The sequence below is a fragment of the Myotis yumanensis genome, unplaced genomic scaffold (assembly GCF_028538775.1).
Source record: "Myotis yumanensis isolate MYYU_CA2020_CCGP unplaced genomic scaffold, mMyoYum1.0.hap1 SCAF_3, whole genome shotgun sequence".
In the NCBI taxonomy this organism is placed as follows: domain Eukaryota; kingdom Metazoa; phylum Chordata; class Mammalia; order Chiroptera; family Vespertilionidae; genus Myotis; species Myotis yumanensis.
The window spans coordinates 4,403,652-4,422,635 of NW_027223754.1; the positions used below are offsets into that span (position 1 = coordinate 4,403,652).

The 18,984-nt window shown below is 36.3% G+C and overlaps 1 non-coding gene across 1 annotated transcript; it reads left to right on the forward strand.

The window, feature by feature from the left end:
* The first annotated feature begins 16,000 nt into the window (after positions 1-16,000).
* On the forward strand, positions 16,001-16,124 carry LOC139007839 (small nucleolar RNA SNORD22). The gene has a single exon (XR_011470986.1). It is a non-coding gene; the product is annotated as a small nucleolar RNA SNORD22 (small nucleolar RNA).
* The last annotated feature ends 2,860 nt before the right edge of the window (positions 16,125-18,984 follow it).

Sequence of the window (18,984 nt, forward strand, 5' to 3'; positions counted from 1 at the left end):
TAAAGTAATAATTTAAAACTTATTTTCCAACAGCTATAAATGTATATTTCTATATCTCTTGATAAATGCATTCCTATTTAATTCAAAGCAATAGATTATTTTTACAAATTAAAAATGTGACTGCTATTTGACCCAGTGGTCCCACTTCTAGGAAAATATCCTAAGAAACCCAAAACACCAACCAGAAAGAATATCAGCACCCCTATGTTCATAGCAGCACTATTTATGGTGCTAATATCTAGAAACAGCCCAAGTACCCATCAGTAGATGAGGGGATACAAAAGATGTGGTACATTTACATGATGGAATACTATGCAGCTGTAAAAAAGAAGGACCCCTTACCCTTTGAGACAGCATGGAGAGACCTGAAGAATATTACGCTAAGCAAAATAAGCCAGTCTGAGAAACACAAGTGTCACATGATCTCACTTATCTGTGCAATCTAATGAATAAAATGAACTTAGGAACAAAAAAGATGCAGAGGCATTGAAGCAGGCAACAGACTAATGTATGTCAGAGGGAAGGGTGGGGGCGGGAAGAGATTAACCAATGAACGTATATGCATAAATTCAGACAATGGTGTGAAGAAGACCTTGGGAGGGGGCAGGAGCAGATTGGAGGGGGTCGATGGGGGCAAGGGGAAGGGGACATCTGTAATGCTTTCTTTCATCAAAAAAGATACAATTTCAAAAATTCTATCATAATCTTCACAGTAACTTGTCAGTTCCTTTTTATCATTCAATAGTGATAAGCTAAGCAATCACATTTTCTTTCTAATTCTTTGAAGGCATATTTTAGATTAGTATATTATTTAAACATGTAAACTGCAAATTGACAGCATCTGGCACTTTAATGCAAGATGATATGGCACTGATTGTAAGATCAAGGTTACAGCACTTGATGCAGGTTCTTTATACATTATAAAAATAGCAATAATTAATTCAAAGCTGCAACGGACTGCATTTTGATGCCCTTTCAATTAAAAGATCTTCAGTATCTTTTTTTGTTTTTATTGATTTCAGAGAGCAGAAGGGTGAGGAAAAGAGCAATAGAACAATCAATGATGAGAGAGAATCATTGATCACCTGCTTCCTGCACGTCCGCTACTGGGGATCAAGCTTGTAACCAGGACATGTGCCCTGACTGGGAATCAAACCGTGACCTCTTGGTTCATGGGTCAATGTTCAATCACTGAGCCACACTGGCAGAGCTGCGGTATCTTTTTAATTGGTGCATAGAAGTAACACAGAAATAAATAATAGAAGTGCAGTGTACTTAAAAATGAAAATGGCTGCATGTTTTAATACCTTGTGCATTAAGAAACATTAAATGAAATATTTAAATGGTCATTGGGATCTAACATACTTCTATTTTACTGAAATTCAATGATATTCTATTAAAACTACTTTGATGCAAGCTAAGACATTTGTTCATTGAACAAAGTTCAAAAACAAGAATATAAGTTATTGGAAAGAAATCATTTATGTGATATTAGGTGATGACACAAATATATTGTGCATACATAGCCAGAAGTTATTATAAAGCAATTTTATCTGCACATACCTAGCAATTTCTTCAAAAGTTTTCAAAATAAGACAAAATTAATTTTAAAAGGTCAATTAAAAATAAAGGACTAATAAATAATGACGCTTACTCAGTAATTAGTAGTTTGTATGTTGGTGAGAAAATGCTCACTAAGCACTTTTTATTTAGCAAATTATAAATATGGTTATATTTGTTGCCAAGAGATAAAAATGTACTTAACCTTTTTTATCAACTGTAAGTGAGTGTAGAAAAAAACAGTGAAGCTGACAAGTGCAACAAAAATAGAAAATCATTAAGCTAATGTAAAAAATCAAGTTCATTAATCTGTTCAAGAATACTCTGAAAGAATGTGTAATGGTTTCTGTATCTCTGAAACATTTTTAAAAATGTATTCCTAAAAGCTTTATAAACCGCATGGAAATTTATATAAAGAGCCATCAATAAGACAGTGAATTTAGAATGTCATAAAGTTGTGAAATACTTTTCAGTGGTGTTAGGCTTGTGGGTCACTTGAAAAGGTGAGATAGTCTACTACTTGGAGTAGTGCCGATGAGGCCATGAATTTCATTCCCAGTTCCCATCACCTATGAAATAACCTTTGTTTCTGCACAGGGAGAATGTAAAAATATCATTTGCTTTTTATTAGACAAAATTTTTCCATCAATTCATGGACTACTCTAAGAAAAGGTTTTGAAGACTTAGAGGAAAAGAGTTGTGTCCTCTTTTACTATAAAATATTATTTCAAGGGCAGGGGCTAGATAGTGTCAATGGTGATAAAGGCGGATATATGTAATACTTTCAATAATAAAGATTAAAAAATAAAAATATATATTATTTAAAAACTGAACTGTGAATCTTCACTTGTTATGAATTTCAAAATTAATCTCAAAAGTAAAGAGCTTTCTGCAGCAAATTTTTTTTTTTCTTGGTTAAAATGTCACGAACTTGGCAAAATTTTTAGTGTTTTAGGAAAAGGGCCTTTATTAGAATACATTTTCAGAATTGAAACTTTCTGAGTGTCTCTAGGCATTTCAAAGAATAGAAAAATGTCAGTCTCCCGGTGTTGTGAATTCTTATCTTAACACAAAGACAGGATGTGTTACAGAGAGTGACACTCACACTAAGGAGGAATAGGTCATTTCCCGTGAGCCTTGTGTTTCCTTCCTCCTCCTGACCTCATTCTACATTATTCACAGTGAGCACATATTCCCAGCAAGGTACACAATAAAACCCAAAAGTTCCCATCACAGACAGATACTGAATGCTCACATACAAGTAAGAAGGCCAAAGCCAGAGGAAAGGGTGTATTTTAGTATATTGCACTATGCTTCAGCTAATCTATATATATAATAGCCCAGTGACGGAAACGGTGGAAGGACGAGAATGACTGGTGGCTATGATGTGCACTCCGGTAGCCAACCAACCTGATCTGGGCCCTGATCGGCCTCCCCACCTGGCCAGCCTGGCCCCTGATTGGCCCCTAACACACCGATCAGGGACAGGGCCAGTTAGCCAACTGCCCACAGCCCCTTCCCTCGCCGGCCCCCACCTGTGCATGAATTCATGCACCAGGCCTCTAGTTTAATATAATTACAAATCTCTTAAAAGGAATTTAATTTTTTTCCCATTGGACAAACTAAAGCAATCACCATTAAGTCAATTATTGAGGATCACAGAGATGATGGTAAAGCTATTAATCACTAACAGGTCACCTGACTCTAGACCACTTTTACTCTTGAAGCATCAACTAGGAAATAGATGGTACCTTCTAAGAGCAGGATGGCCAAAGAGAAAATTACACAGAGACATGAGCTAAGACCTACAATGTGAATTGAAATATATTTAATATAAACATGAAAATTGTATGAGGAATATATATGTGGTTTGTCTGGAATGTATTGCTTTGGGGGGAAAAGGAGTAAAATTGGTTCTGTATTTGTTAATAAAAGAACCATGTTGAAGTTCAAGAGACTGTGGCAAAGCAATGTGAATATACTTAAAGCCACTAAATTAAGATAGTAAATTTAATGCTATTGTTTTTTAGCACAGTAATACTTTTATTTTATTTATTTTTAAAAAATATTTGTTGTTGGGCCCTGGCTGGTTTGGTTCAGTGGATAGAGCATCAGCCTGCAGACTGAAGGGTCCTGAGTTCGATTTCGGCTGGGGGCACATGCCTGGGTTGCAGGCTCAATCCCCAGTGGGGGGCCAGCAGAGGGCAGCTGATCAGTGGTTCTCTCTCATCATTGATGTTTCTATCTCTCTCTCCCTCTTCCTTCCTCTCTGAAATCAATAAAGAAATATATTTAAAAAAATATTTGTTGTTGAAAGTATAACATCTGTCCACTCCCCGCCCCCCATTGTGGGGGCAGGCTAGAACAGTAATAATTTTAATAAACATATTCAATGAAACAAATAATATTGCTAGTTTACTTTAAGAATATTAGTAAGAGCATTATGTTCAAAGTTTCTATACTAGCATACAAATTTATTATTTCTTGGGATGGCTACAAATGTAAACATTACACATTTTTGTGGAATAGTGACATAGAATTTTCACAGGTAAGCATTTCAGGTTTTCCAGCTTTAGATATTGACACAGTGAAATAATCAGAGGGAGAATTTTTCAGGTAAGAAATTGTATAGTACCCATGAATATTGACCCTACCAGACCACTGTACCGATTTTTTGGTAATTTCCGAATCTGCCACTATACCGCTATACCTAATTTTCGGTACTTTGCCTAGACCTATTTTCTACAATGTCTCCAAGTTCCATCTTATTCTAACCACTTGTTTGCATGTAACTAACATTTTTCTATATCATGTTGGTTTTTTCTCTTTAATGCTCAGGAGCCCAGGTATAGGGGACAGTTAGGTTCAGGGCCTCAGGTCTGGTAGGGTTAAGCCTACATTTATTGCCCATTCTCTTGGAGTATGGACTGAATAGAGAAGAATTCTTTATATTCAGCCAAAGATCCAGTTACAGACACTCATGTACATTGTCAAGCATTGATTAAACTTCATTTTTTATATGAAGACAATGTTTTTACAAACTAGATTATTTTCTGTGTAGAGTAATCCTATCTAATAGAAGAGTGATATGCAAATTAACCATCACTCCGTCATTCCGTCATAAAGATGGCGGTGCGCATAGCCACAGGATGGCGGCGCCCAGTCCCCTAAGCCCCGCCGCTGAAGTGTCCAGGCCTGTTGGCCAGGCAGGTGGCGGGGGAGTGAGTGGCGAGGTTGGATCCAGACGGATCCAGCCTCACCACTCCATCGCTGCTGAGGTGTCCGGGCCTGTTACCTGGCCGGGGGCCGCGGGGGCGAGCAGCAAGGCACAATTCGCCCACTCTGGTGGCCGATCCAGCCTCACTAATCCAGCCTCCCTGCTCTGCCATCAATGGAGTGTCCTGAGGCAGCGGACATGGGAGCAGAGCCGAGGCAGCGGAGATGGGAGGGAGCGAGGCAGAGGAGAAGGGCTGGCTTTGCTCCCTTCTCTGCTTTGCTCTGGCCGCAGGAAGCCCTATTCTTGCAGAAATAGGTCCGAGGAAGCCCTATTCTTGCAGGAATCTTCCTGCAATGGGCCTCTATTAACTAAATAATAAAATTTCATTCTACCTTGTATTTAGTATGATAGACACAAATATGTAAAAAATAAATACTTTGGATCAAGCACCCTGGTAACTATAGAAAGCTTGAATGAAAAGAGACCCTAAAATTCACCTAGCTCAGTACTTAATTTTACCTGCTAGAAAAATCATGCCTACAGAGGTTAGACTATTCATAAGCATATAGTGTTGGGCTGGTTAACAGCCAAACCAAACTTATTCTGATCCTCACACCAGCAAGCTTCCTCATATCATAGCTAACTTTAGGCAGGTGCTGTCATTAAACACAGCATTAAAATATCTTTCAAATTTTGAAGAAATAATAAAAAAAATAGATGTCCTTATTTTCATGATTAAAAAATACTTTTAAAAAGAATCTTTGGAAAACATAAGGGTAATTTTTAAATAAACACATACATACACCTGAATATGGACTACATGAGCAGTAAATAAGTATTTAATTCCCTTTTTATTTATTTTTTTCAATTAATATATATATTTTTAAATTTTGTTTTATTGTTTAAAGGATTACAAAGTTAATTCCCTTTTTAAATGAATGAAATATGCAGGAGAGTGAAAGAATTGTTGTGTTGCTGTTGTTCAATACTTTACTGCTTCCATATTTTTGGATTATAGCTAATTGTAGTATTACAGTGCCTTTCAGCCCTCCAGCCATCACAAGGGCTAATTCCATGTCTCAGCCTCATACATGGCAGAAAGACTCATGCAATTTCTCATTCTGTCTGTGACGGGTACAATCAATCTTTGTTTCCCAAAGTCATAATGCCTCCGAACTTTGTGAGAAAGGGTAATAAAAGGTTGCTGTAGAAGCAGAGGAAAATTCTGCTATCTCTTTCCTGCAATGGAGCTGATTTATCAATATAGACATATACGTTTCAAAGCAAAGAATATTAAAATGAATGCAGAATCTCATGTTATAATCATGAACTGGTCAGTTCATAAAGATAACATAACTGTGTTAAACATTTATGGACCTAATAATGGAGCTTTGAAATACAGGAAACAGAATGTTCTGGAACTACAAGGGGGAAGAAACAAATCCACAATTATACTGGAGATTTTTAATGTAACTTTCTATACAATTGATGGAGCAAATAGAAGATCATCATAGTTAGAACAGACTTAAACAGCACTGCCTAGATTTTACGTGATTAACATTTATAGAACACTCAAACTAACAACAGTAGATTACAGGTTCTTTTCAAGTGCACACGGAGCTCTTCCCAAGATAAACCACACTGCAGGCAACAAAATAAGTTTCTATAAATTTACAATGATTCAAGTCATGCAAAGTAGATTCTTTGACCACATGGAAATAAGTTGAAAATCAATAACAGAAATAGAGAGCTGGAAAAGTTCCAAATGCACGAAAACTAAATAGAAAAAAGAGGTAAAAAGGGAAACTGGGAAGTCTTTTAAGTTTAATGAAAATGAAACTCAATGTATTGGAATCTGTGGGGTACAGCTAAAGCAGTACTTAAAAACAAAACAAAAAAACTCCCCAAAACCCTGTGGTACTGAGCACCTATAATAAAATAGAAAGGAAGATTCACAATCCATGTTCTTGGGATAAACCTTTTTAAAGAACAAGTGCAACCAATAGGAAGTAGTAATGCATAGGGTAGATATTAGTCCAGCTATGTCAATAATCACTTTGAACCTCAATGGTCTAAATACTACAATGAAAAGGCAGAGGTTGTCAGAGTAGATGAAAAAGCATGACCCAACTCCATGTTGTCTGCAAGAAACCCAGTTTAAATATGACACATATAGATTAAAAGTAAGTGAAAGGAGAAAAATATACTTTCTGAACAAACATTAAGCAAAATAAAGCAAGAGTGGCTATGTTAATTCAGGCAGAGCAGACTTCCTTTAATCCCAAGGAAAGTTACTCGGGATAAAGAAGAAATTACATGATGATAAAGGGCCCAATTCTCCAAGCAGACATAACAATCCTTAATAACAGTGGCAACTTTATGAGGCAAAAGCTAATACAACTGCAGGAAGAGTTGAATTCACTATCAGTGTTGAAGACGTCAGCGCCTCTATCAGAAATGGGCAGATCTATCAGGCAGAAACTCAGTAAAAGATATAATTGAACTGAAAACACCATCAATCAACTGGACATAATTGACATCTATAGACTTCATTCAGCAACAGCAGAATATAGTGCATTCTTCTCAAGCTCACATTCAGCAAGAGAGCCTACACTCTCAGCCATAAAGTCTAAAGAAAGGGAATGGATTTGTAGTCACAGAGAGCAGATTAATGTTTGCATGAGATCAAAAGGCTTGTTGAGGAAGTGATGGATGGGTTCATTATCTTGATCAGTGTAATGTTTCCATGGGTATATACAGTTGTCAAAACATATCATATTTGTCACTTTAAATATGTGCAATGTATTGTAAACCAATTATCTATATATGTAAAAGCCCAGCAACCTGAACTGCGGAACAACCAGAACTACAAGAATGACCAGTGGCTATGATGTGTACTGCAGCAGCCAACCAGCCTGATCTGGACCCTGATTGCCTCCCCCACCCCCGGCGCCCGCTAATTGGCCCAGCCCCTGATTGGCCCCCAACACCCCTAACCACCCACGGCCCCTTCCCCCTACAGGCTTGGCCCGATGAGCCCCCATTGGGGTGGGCCGGCTGGACCCCACCCATGCATGAATTCATGCATCAGGACTCTATTTTCTCAATAAAATTTAAAAAAATCTATATTCTTCCAAAATGATTGTAATAGTTATCAAAAACAGAACAAAAAGAATTTTTCTAATTTATACACTACATTGTCTACTTTGTTACAATACAGAAAAAAGTTACCTTGTCTTATTTTTCTACATTCATTTTTAAATACATAAGTTAAAGGAAAGTAATCTCTTTTCAATGGAAAATCTTATTTGTTATTAAGACAAAGTAAGGTTTGCCCTAGTCAGTTTAGCTCCGTGGATAGAGCCTTGGCCTATGGACTGAAGGGTCCCAGGTTTGATTTTGGTCAAGGGCACATGCCCAGGTTGTGGGCTCAATCCCCAGAAGGAGGTGTGCAGGAGACAGCCAATCAATAATTCTCTCTCATCATTGATGTTTCTGTCTCTTTATCTCCCTCTCTATGAAATCAATAATAAAATAAAAAAGGACAAAGTCAGGTTCAATATCCTATATAATAAAAGCCTATGTGGTGTCATGCCCTCGTGCAACATTGTCACAAGATGGCCACTACAAGATGGCTGCCACAAGATGACCATGTGCACAGCAGACCCAGGGCCCAATGACCTCTCTGAGTGGTGAAGCCTGGAGATTCCGTGGTTCGTGTGGAGGAGGCGGGTCCCGGCGGAGGGAGGCAGGTCACGGCAGGGGAGGCAGTTGTGGGCGATCAGGCTAGCAGAGGAGGGCAGTTGGGGGTGATTAGGCCAGCAGGGTAGCGGTTAGGGGGCAATCAGGCTGGCAGGCAGAAGCGGTTAGGGGCAATCAGGAAGGCAGGCAGGTGAGTGGTTAGGAGCCAGCAGTCTTGGATTGTGAGAGGGATGTCTGACTGCTGGTTTAGGCCCGATCCTAAACTGGCAGTTGGACATCCCCCGGGGGGTCCCAGATTGGATAGAGTGCAGGCTGGGTTGAGGGAACCGCCCCCCACCTCCCCACCCCCCCCACCCCCGTGCATGAATTTCATGCACCGGGCCTCTAGTATTATATACAACACAGAAAGAAGAAAAACTTTATATTTAATTTTTAAACTTTGATCTGTAACATATAATGCTTGTTTTATTTTGTTGTTTATATTATAACATTGTGGTTATTTAAAAAAAACAAACTCCAGACAGTTTGAATACAGATCTCAAACCTACCACTAAATCTAATGTGTGTTTCCGTATCTATAAATGGAGCAGCGGTTGTACTTACGTGCTTTTTCTGAAGATTGAGTTGATATAAGTTTCTGACACGTAATAGCTGCTCAGAAATGTCAGTCAGCCTTACTAATATTAGAAAATTTGTTGTCTGATTATTGTTTATTGATGTTTCATTGCTTATATAATTAGTTAAAAGAATTATTCATATTCTGCTAGTCTTCCATATGTCTTACACTTACTAGTATTTTGAAAATCAGGTACACATTTTGGAGAATGTGATTTAAAATGTTAGAACCTGATTTACATTAGATTTTCAATGAATTAAGTGCTACAATCTGTCATTCAACATTTCCTTCATTAGGGTAAAAAAAATCACTTGTGACCAGTTTCACTCAAACTGTCATAGAGTAAGAAAGAGCACCCTTATAAGAAGGACAAAATAATTGATGTTTTATTGTTTGCCAGTGGTTCAGAATCATTATGCTTTTGATAGCAAAGCTATATAGTAACAAGACTTGATTAGCATGACCTAGTTGGTGGGTGTCCTGATAAATAAATAGCTTTGCTCCAAAACCAAAGCAATATAATGGGAAGTATACAAAAATAATGTTTAAAGGGATAATGTGGAGTTAAAATCTAATATATATATATATATATATATATATATATATTGCTATAACATATATGTATATAGTGTTTTGAATAAAAAATAAAAGAAGAAATGCAAAAAAGATGCAAAATATGACTTCCTCAAAATTTTATATACATTAAGTATAAATTAATAAATATATAATTTTATTTATTTTCTAAAATTAGGGTAAGTACAGTATTCACTTCTATATCTTTGGCATTTTATACATAATCTTTATTAATCTTTTTTTAAGTGAATAAAAAAAATAATGTTAATAACTAATGCTTCTGTGGCACTTACTCGTTGCCAGACACTGATTTACACTTTTACATGTATCTACTAATTTAATCTTTCTAATAGTCTTAAGAGTTAAGTGTATTATGATCTCCTCTTTACACAGGAGGCTATTGAGAAATAGGTAGGTTGAGTAAGATGCCCAAGGTCACACAGCGAGTTAACGGGCAGGGTTAGGGTTTGATGAACATTCTCACATATCATGACATACTGACATTTCTTGGCCATGAAAATTATAATATGCTCTACCACAGTCTGTCTATTGATCTATACATATATTTGTTAGTTGTCTATTTCAATATCTCTAGCAATATTTAATTCATATATCACTTCAAATCCTTAAAGATTAATAACTGTTAATAATAATATTCATATATAGAAACGATCTCTTTATCCATGAGCCTCGCTAGCATTTCCACCACATTTGAATATGTTGATAAGTATAGGCAGTACGTAAAGACACAAACATCAGCACTACTGTGGCAATGATGACAGCAGATATTGCACAACCTCTCTCCATCTGTTTCATTTTGTGATGTTGGTATTGGCATAGATCTCAGCTCAGTTTGAATTGTTAATGAGTAAAATACTGGTGTTGAGCCCTAAATGGTTTGGCTCAGTGGATAGAGCGCTGGCCTGAGGACTGAAGAGTCCCAGGTTTGACCGGTCAAGGGCATGTACTTTGGTTGCGGGCACATCCCCTGTAGGGAGTGTGCAGGAGGCAGCTGATCGGTGTTTCTCTTGCATCTATGTTTCTAACTCTCTATCCCTCTCCCTTCCTCTCTGTAAAAAAAAAATCAATAAAATATATTTAAAAAAATACTGGTGTTGAGGTTGCATCCAGCTTAAAGGAAAAGTATATGGTGTTAAAGGAAATGCTTAGCAAGTCCAACACACTATATTTCCCATTGCCTATATCATAACCATGTAAGTCAGTGGTTCTCAACCTTGTGACCCAACCATAAAATTATTTTCGTTGCTACTTCATAACTGTAATGTTGCTACTGTTATGAATCATAATGTAAATATCTGATATGCAGGATGGTCTTAGGCGACCCCTGTGTAAGGGTCGTTCGACCGCCAAAGGGGTTGCGACCCACAGGTTGAGAACCACTGAATAAGTGCTCCTCTGAAGTAAAGATAAAACTTTTGTTTAATTCTATGGATTTTCAAGTGATATCTTTCTTCATTAAAGCTCAACTTGAGAGAAGTTCATTTGAGCTCTGCGTGTCTAGGGAAGATGAGTATGGAACACATCCTGGAAAGAAATGAAGGGCCAGGAATCTCTCTCTGGCTTTCCCCCCTGCTTCTGGTAAGTATAGGGAAAAAAGAGAAGACTTAAAAATATATATATATTTGTATTTATTTCAGAGAAGAGAGGAGAGGGAGAGAGAGATAGAAACATCAATGATGAGAGAGAATCATTGATCGGCTGCCTCCTGCACACCCCACACTAGTGATCTAGCCCACAACCCAGGCATGTGCCCTGACTGGGAATCCAAATGTGACTTATTGGTTCATTGGTCGAGCCTTGCCGGCTGGGCAAAAATGAAAAGACTTTTAAGAACTTCTCTGTAACTAAAATTTTATCATAAGTCGTTATAACAGATTTTAAATCCTGATTTATTGTCAAGCAAATTTTAAATACAAATTTATGAGCAAAATTACTTTAGTCCTGTTTTCCCAAACTGGCCCCTTGGTGTGCTGCACTGAATTCGAGGGACACTATGAGATATTTTTTAATTTTTGAGAAAAAAGAATGGCATCTTTGAACCTACAATCTACTACTGTTACTTTTTTTTTGTATTTACCTACTTAAGAAGCAGAATCGTTAAGCATTTGTTTTGGTTTGGGGCTGCTGTGAAAAAGTTACTGAATCACGAAGGACACCAGGAACCGAGGAACTCTGGGAAGGTCTGTCTCCAGCACTCCCTGTGTTTTGCTCTTGTACTTGGAACTTGAACTACCATGGAAATTAGAGCGCTGATCTCCTCTCAGATTGCCAAACCCGAATCCAGCACGTGTAGAGTGAAAATTCAACCTAAAGCCACAAGGGTTTAACATGCTTTCCCAGTCATCATGCTCTGTTTCCCAAGCAGGTCTGCCTCATTAGAGAAAAAGCAAAAAGAAATTAATTGGTTCTTCCTACAGCCTATCTGTTTATTTTCTGTCAACAAAGGGTAAGAGGTCAGAAATCACTGCTCAGCGTTAACTTGTGCACGTCTTTATCAAAATATCTCCTCCAACTGCTTCCACTGTGTTCCTCGGCGCATCCTCCCCCTTCATTGTTTTCGTTTGTTTCCCCGATACTTTCCCACCATGCATTTATCCGGATGTTTCCGTTTGAACTAATAGCTGTTCTTTCAAAGACAAACTATTTTCTTCCAAGATATATTTTCCCATTCAGCACTACAGAAACAAACTCACCAACTCTGTGACAGAGCATACAGATGAGAGTAATGGGCCCTGCCAATGAAATTTAAAAATCATCTTATTATCAGATCCATCTCTAATTACAAAGATTTCTCCCAAGAACCTAATCCTTCTTAGAGAACTATCATCTGCTCTTGTACTTCCAATAAATCTCTCATGTAGCTTTAGCTGCATATAATTATGAGACTTCTTAAAGTGTTGGAAACAGAATCTGGATGAATGAGGACTCTTCAAGCCCAATGCTACAAGAGCAGTGTGCTAAGAGGATCCCCTATTTTAACCACCATGACGACCCACATCCATTCACGCTGAAATCCAGCTTTTGGAGAGGAGCACTTCGCAGTTCTACGGGCTGCTGTGCTGTGAAGGAGAATCTCAGCACCCTATTGAGTACTAAGTCTTTTTGTTTGTTTGTTTGTTTGCTTTGCCTTAGACTGGCATAATGACACTTGCCCTAAGATTTACTGAATTGGACTCTTTGCTTCCCTCTGGAAATGATGAGATTGGAAGAAAAAACATATTTAGTGTAAAATAAATGAACGCAAAACAGAGCCAGGTCTTGTCTGCAATCAAAGATGCACAGGGCTCATTATTGCAGACTATGAACAGTGCATCTAAGAAGAGATTGCAAAGTTCCTTAGTGAGACTGTGGAAGTTGTGCTAAGTGAGAATATAAAGAACTAAACAGAGAGAACTGAGAGTGAACATTCTTTGAAGGAGGGACAAGCATTTAGCTAATTTTAGAAATTATAATCTAATGATTCAAAGGAATCAATTAGAAAAAAATTAAATTCTATAAATTAGGAAATAAAATATTAAAATAAAAACCCAGTCTAACAGTTCACTTATTTCAAAGGTTAAATAAATCAATCCATGCATACTGAAATAAATGCAAAAATCTCTTCTATTCATATAATGTGCTGCAAATATATATAGTAGTTATATTTGGTGTTAGGGATGGTAGAGGAAATACAGCTTTTACTTTATAATTTGATCTTTTCATTCCTCTAACATTTTTAAATATATTAATTGTTAATGTCTTACACATTTACAGATCAATTTGACTGTGATTCATCTGTGTATGCAACTTAAACCTTTTTATATGAAAATTATAATTACATGTGTGTGTTATATGACTTTAGGTCAATAACTAACCCTGATGAACTTTCATTTATTCTTCATTCTCTCTCACTGAACAGCCAATTTTTATACCAGAAAATCTTGTAAGTACTTAGCAAAATACTTAACACTCAATCAATCTTAGCATTACTAGCTGACATTGGTTGTTTAATGTGCACTTTTTAAAAAAATGTTTAAATAGATACATTTATACATTCCTCGAGCAAACCCAAAATAGGAGAACTATATCTAAAGATTTGAAAATATTTTGCAAAAGGACATGCATTTATACTTTTATGTAGTAAAACTACATCCAGGGTAAATATCTCTATCATATATTCGCACTAATACAATTAGGAATGTGTATTAGGTTAATATATATATATATATATATATTTGTTATGTCAAAGACTGAAAATAGGCCATATATCCATGTACAACAGGAGATAGGAAAGAGTATACTAGTATAGAGTTGAAAACACTCTATATACTCTTTCCCCAAAAAGCCTGAGTTAACTAGTACAAGTCAAATAGACTAAGGTTTCTTATTTGCAAAGTTAGGAACATACTAGTAAATTAAATCATCCATTTGATAATAATAAATAATTATTGTGTCCTCTCTTATCTTAAAAATATTTCATTTCATTTGGTGCTTTATAATGATCTACCTATACCAGATCCCCTGTTAGAAAATATTTCCAAATACAAGATAATTTTAATTCTTAAAGAAATAGGTTTTCTAAGTAGATTAATTTTCTATATGAAATAATATGTTATTTAAAGTACTGATTATTTTAAGTACAGTAACAGAGTATTTAAAATTTATTTACATAAGTATGGTTAACAATTTTATATATGTAAGAAAAACCCATGAAAATATACATACCAAATGTTATTACTACTGATTAATTGAAAGATTTAACTGTATTAAAGTTTCAATGTTTTGTGTGTGTGTGTGTGTTTGTTTTGTTTTGTTTTGGTTTTTTGGTGGAATGATTGGAAGCAACAGGAGGAATAAGCTTTAGGGCATATGACTTAGGGAGGTTTTATTTTTTCTTTATTGATTAAGGTATTACATATGTGTCCTTATCCCCACATTGCCCCCCTCCCCCCCCCCCCCCCCCCCCCGGTGTCTGTGTCCATTGGTTAGGCCTATATGCACGCATACAAGTCCTTTGGTTGATCTCTCCCCCTTACCTCTACCCTCCCCTACCTTCCCTCTGAGGTTTGAGCATCTGATCGATGCTTCTCTGTCGCTGGATCTGTTTTTGCTCATCAGTTTATGTTGTTCATATTATTAGCTGACATTGGTTGTTTAATGTGCATTTTTATGTACAGTTTGGTGGAAGTTTTGAAGACCTAATACGTATGCCTAGTGAATTACCATTTTAAGGGAGAAGTTATGAGTCATGTATAATGACATGCTTTAATTTATTTCAGCGTCATAATGCCACATGGTGGTCAAGCAAAACAATTTTACAAGAGATCAGATAAATTCACTCAAATAAGAGTAGATGAGTCGATTTTTCTCCTTAAAGTAGGGAGTGAATAAATGTGATATATTTATAACAATCTTATATAAGCACTGACATTCGTGAATAGGCATTTACATTGGAATTATCATTAATTTTTAATAACAAATTAACAGAAAGAAAGAAATATAGGTCAAAAATATAAAAACATATCATACTGCACCTAAAGTATTTTGAATTGTTAGAGTGTATATATATATATATATATATATATATATATATACACACACATATATATGTAAATTAAATCATCCATTTTATATATATAAATATTTAATTTAATTTAAATTAAATTTATATATATAAATATTTAATTTAAATTTAATTTAAATTAAATATATATATACCAAACACACCTAGCGTGTGTAGTGGGGAAAAGCTGAGGTAGAATTGTAAACATGTATTGGTTTTTGAAAATGAGGCATACTGAGAGGGATTACTTAATATATATATGGTTTATCTAGAGAAAAGCAACAGGAAATTTTTCAATTCAAGTATATCTCAACATGCTTCAAGACTCTGTGGACACATTTCATGTGGAGATAAGGGTGTGAACCATGTGCAGCACACATTTTATTTGTAGAGATTTTTCTTTTTCTGATTGGGTAAAGCAGTAGTAATTATTATAGGCTGCTGCTACTTTGCCAGAGTTGACATAGAACTGGATTATAAAGAAATTACTGTGTTCCAAGCCTGTGGTTGAAATCCCAGTAGCTGTCATCAGATGCATGCTGTGCTGTTTCAGATGCTATGAAGGAGCATGAGGGTTGCATCTTTCTCACAATCAGTGATAAATGTGAAATAGGATCATTCAATTATCTTATTTTTGTTTTTCCTGGAAATGAACTCTATTCAAATGACTTTAATGTGCATAATCATATATGTCTCTATGTATACATATATATGCAGGTGCATAGTAATATATACTAGCTTAAGTTTAAATATTAGGGACATACAGAAGTCCCAGTGGGGGAAAAAGTCATGCATCTTATCTCTTATCTTATTCCCAGCACCTGTGAAGGTGAACCCAATGGGGCTGGCTGGGGGAAGGAGGAGGGAAGTTCCAGAAGGAACTGCTGAGAGAGCACAAGTATTTCTACACATGGGAAAGGAGGAAATAAAATCAACTGGCTTTTCTTTTTTCAGGTCTAAAGAAAGAACATGGATAATGGAATCCAACTATGAAGGACATATAATAAGATCCAATTTCTCACAAAATGGAATTTTCAAATCATTGCTTATACCTCTTACCTGTTCAAACTAGCATACAATCATTTCAACCTTTCTGAATAGAGTTTTACTTTAAGCTAAAAAAAAAACAAAAACTATTTCATCTCTCCATCTAACTACCTATGAATGGTATATTTCATTAGTTTACCTCATAAGCTTACGATATCCAATTACTTGTGGAACTATTTCAGTTTCACTTGAGACTATTTCTCTAAAATAAGAGTTTTGAATGTCGCAAACTATCCATATCTAATGAAAATTAATGCCAGATACTCATTTACTTTGTCACACCCAATAGCACTGGATCTTCCAGCGATTTTTAACTTTTTCTTAAAAGGACACTAAATTAAAAAGTTTGTTGTTAACGTAGTACTTTTGAATCTCATGCTGAAATTAATGACACAAATTGCTCTAAAACATGTTATAAAAATGACTCTTGTGACCTAAATTGTGTAGAGGAGAGCAGTTTTAGGTTTGAGGAATAAGGATTTCCTATGATTTGTGAGAAAGACAAAAGCAGCAATAAAATCCCAGAAGGAAAAGTCACAGGCACATAGGGCAGGCACCCTATGGGCAGTGGGGGAGCCAGGTTGGAGTGATCTTAAAGGCCTTTCTCCATGGAGATTAGTGATGACAATAGCTCTCTGTCATATATTGATTTCTAGCATGTCAGTCTCTTGAGTCCTGCAGCCAGGAAAGGAAACAGTTCATGCTATAATTGTCACGATGACAAATATAAATGAAAAAGCAGCCCCTTAATAGCTTTTAGAGTGAAATCTTCTTTTCACCTGGTGATTATGAGGTGCACTTTTCTGTAATTTCGGCTCTCACTGATAGCTGAAGGAAGGAAATAAACAAACCGCGTGGTGTGGACAGAGATCAATGAGTCTACCTCACATCCAGCAGGGTTGTGAGGACCACACCTGAGAAAGAGCAGTTTGTTTTCAAAATGCTAATTCTACAACCCACCTATAAGGCACAGACTCGAACACAAACAGCCAAAGGAGTTTTGATCCAAAGAAGATCGCTGGAGAGTGTGTCACTAATGAGGCCTTGGCAAGCCTCGGTTATCCAGTAAGAGAGATGTCACAAAGATCTAATTACTAGGAGATCTCTTAATATACAAATGATGTACATAGCTCCCGATTGATGTTAATACCTGTAGTGTTCATTTTAAGCTGATCAAATGAAGCCAGACATTTCAACTAATAAACAGCTTGTGTCTCACCGTTTCATTGTGGATAGTAATGATTCAGAAGATAAAATGGTTTCAATCCATGTCTGGATACATTTTTTTCTAGTTGCTTTTTTTAGTTGTTATTACTATTACAGCAAAAAACAAGTACATTGTTAAGTTCAATTATTCATAAAAGTCAAACTTAAAGCATACACAGACAGGCATCACCCCTTCCCTTGCACTAACACACACTTAATGAGTAAGTAGAAGAGAAGCCACATTTCATCCCAGCCATATTGCCTTTACCTTGGCAAAAAAGCTATGAGATTAGACTCCAGTAAAGCTACAACTTATTTACTTACTTATTGATTTTGAAGAAGATGGTGAGCAGAGGTGTATTACCCCAATGGAAATGACACAGCTTTCAGAATATTGAGGTGGGCCCAGCCCCAGCCCTGGCCTATGTGCCTCAGTGGTTGAGCATCCGCCCATGAACCAAGAGGTTCCCAGTTTGATTCCCAGTCAGGATGCATGCCTGGGTTGTGGGTTTGGTCCCCACGGCATGCAGGAGGCAACCAATTGATGTTTCTCTCTCATTGATGTTTCTATCTCTCTATCCCTGTCCTTTCCTCTCTCTTTAAAAATCTTTTTCTAAAAAAAAAAGCATATTTAAAAAAAGAAAGAAAACTGGGGTGGGAAAGAGGTATTGTGAATCAACCCATTAAATCTTGGCTTATTACTCGTTTACTTGAGTTATGCAAAACACGTAAACTTCAACCAAGTCAACTCTAAATTGGAGGAATAATGAGTCTGATAAGTCTGATCTGTGCTTACCAGATGATATAAATTCTGCCTGAAATAGACTCTTTTCTGCACAAAAAGGAAGTCTATAATCACAAAACTCTAGGTGATAATCTCCCTAATAATCTTAAGGACCTCAATATTTGATATATTGTATACCATGAAGGAAAGGATTTTCTCTCATTATAACATGAAACAATACAGTTTATCCTTAAAGCTCTAAATTAGATTTTTTTCTGTACTTCTACATTACATTATATGTTAAGAATGATCCACTGTTTTGTGGACGTCTGTGAAATATTTTTAAAGAGGTGATCCATCAGTAAATTATAAAAAAAAATAATATTTCAAAATATATAATTAAAATTGTACTTAGATACCTAAAGCATTTTTTTGAGTCTCCCCCAAAATTTTTATTTGTTAATGTGTTTCCAGTGTTTAGTTATAGGAATTTTGTTTTCCTAGACCAGAAAGAGAATTTTTGATGTTGGAGAATGGCCATCTCTACACCACATCCTGACAGCATTACATTTAATTAGGGTGCCACAAAAATAAACATGTTGATAAGACTACATTTAGAGGGCACTAATTTTACTGATAAGATAGAACAGGTAGAATCATGGCTCCCCAACGTTGTAAATATCCTAATTCCAAGAACTTCTGGTGTGTTATGTCACATGGCAAGGAGGGACAAAGGTTGCAAATGGAATACATTGACTAATAACTTCACCTTAAGA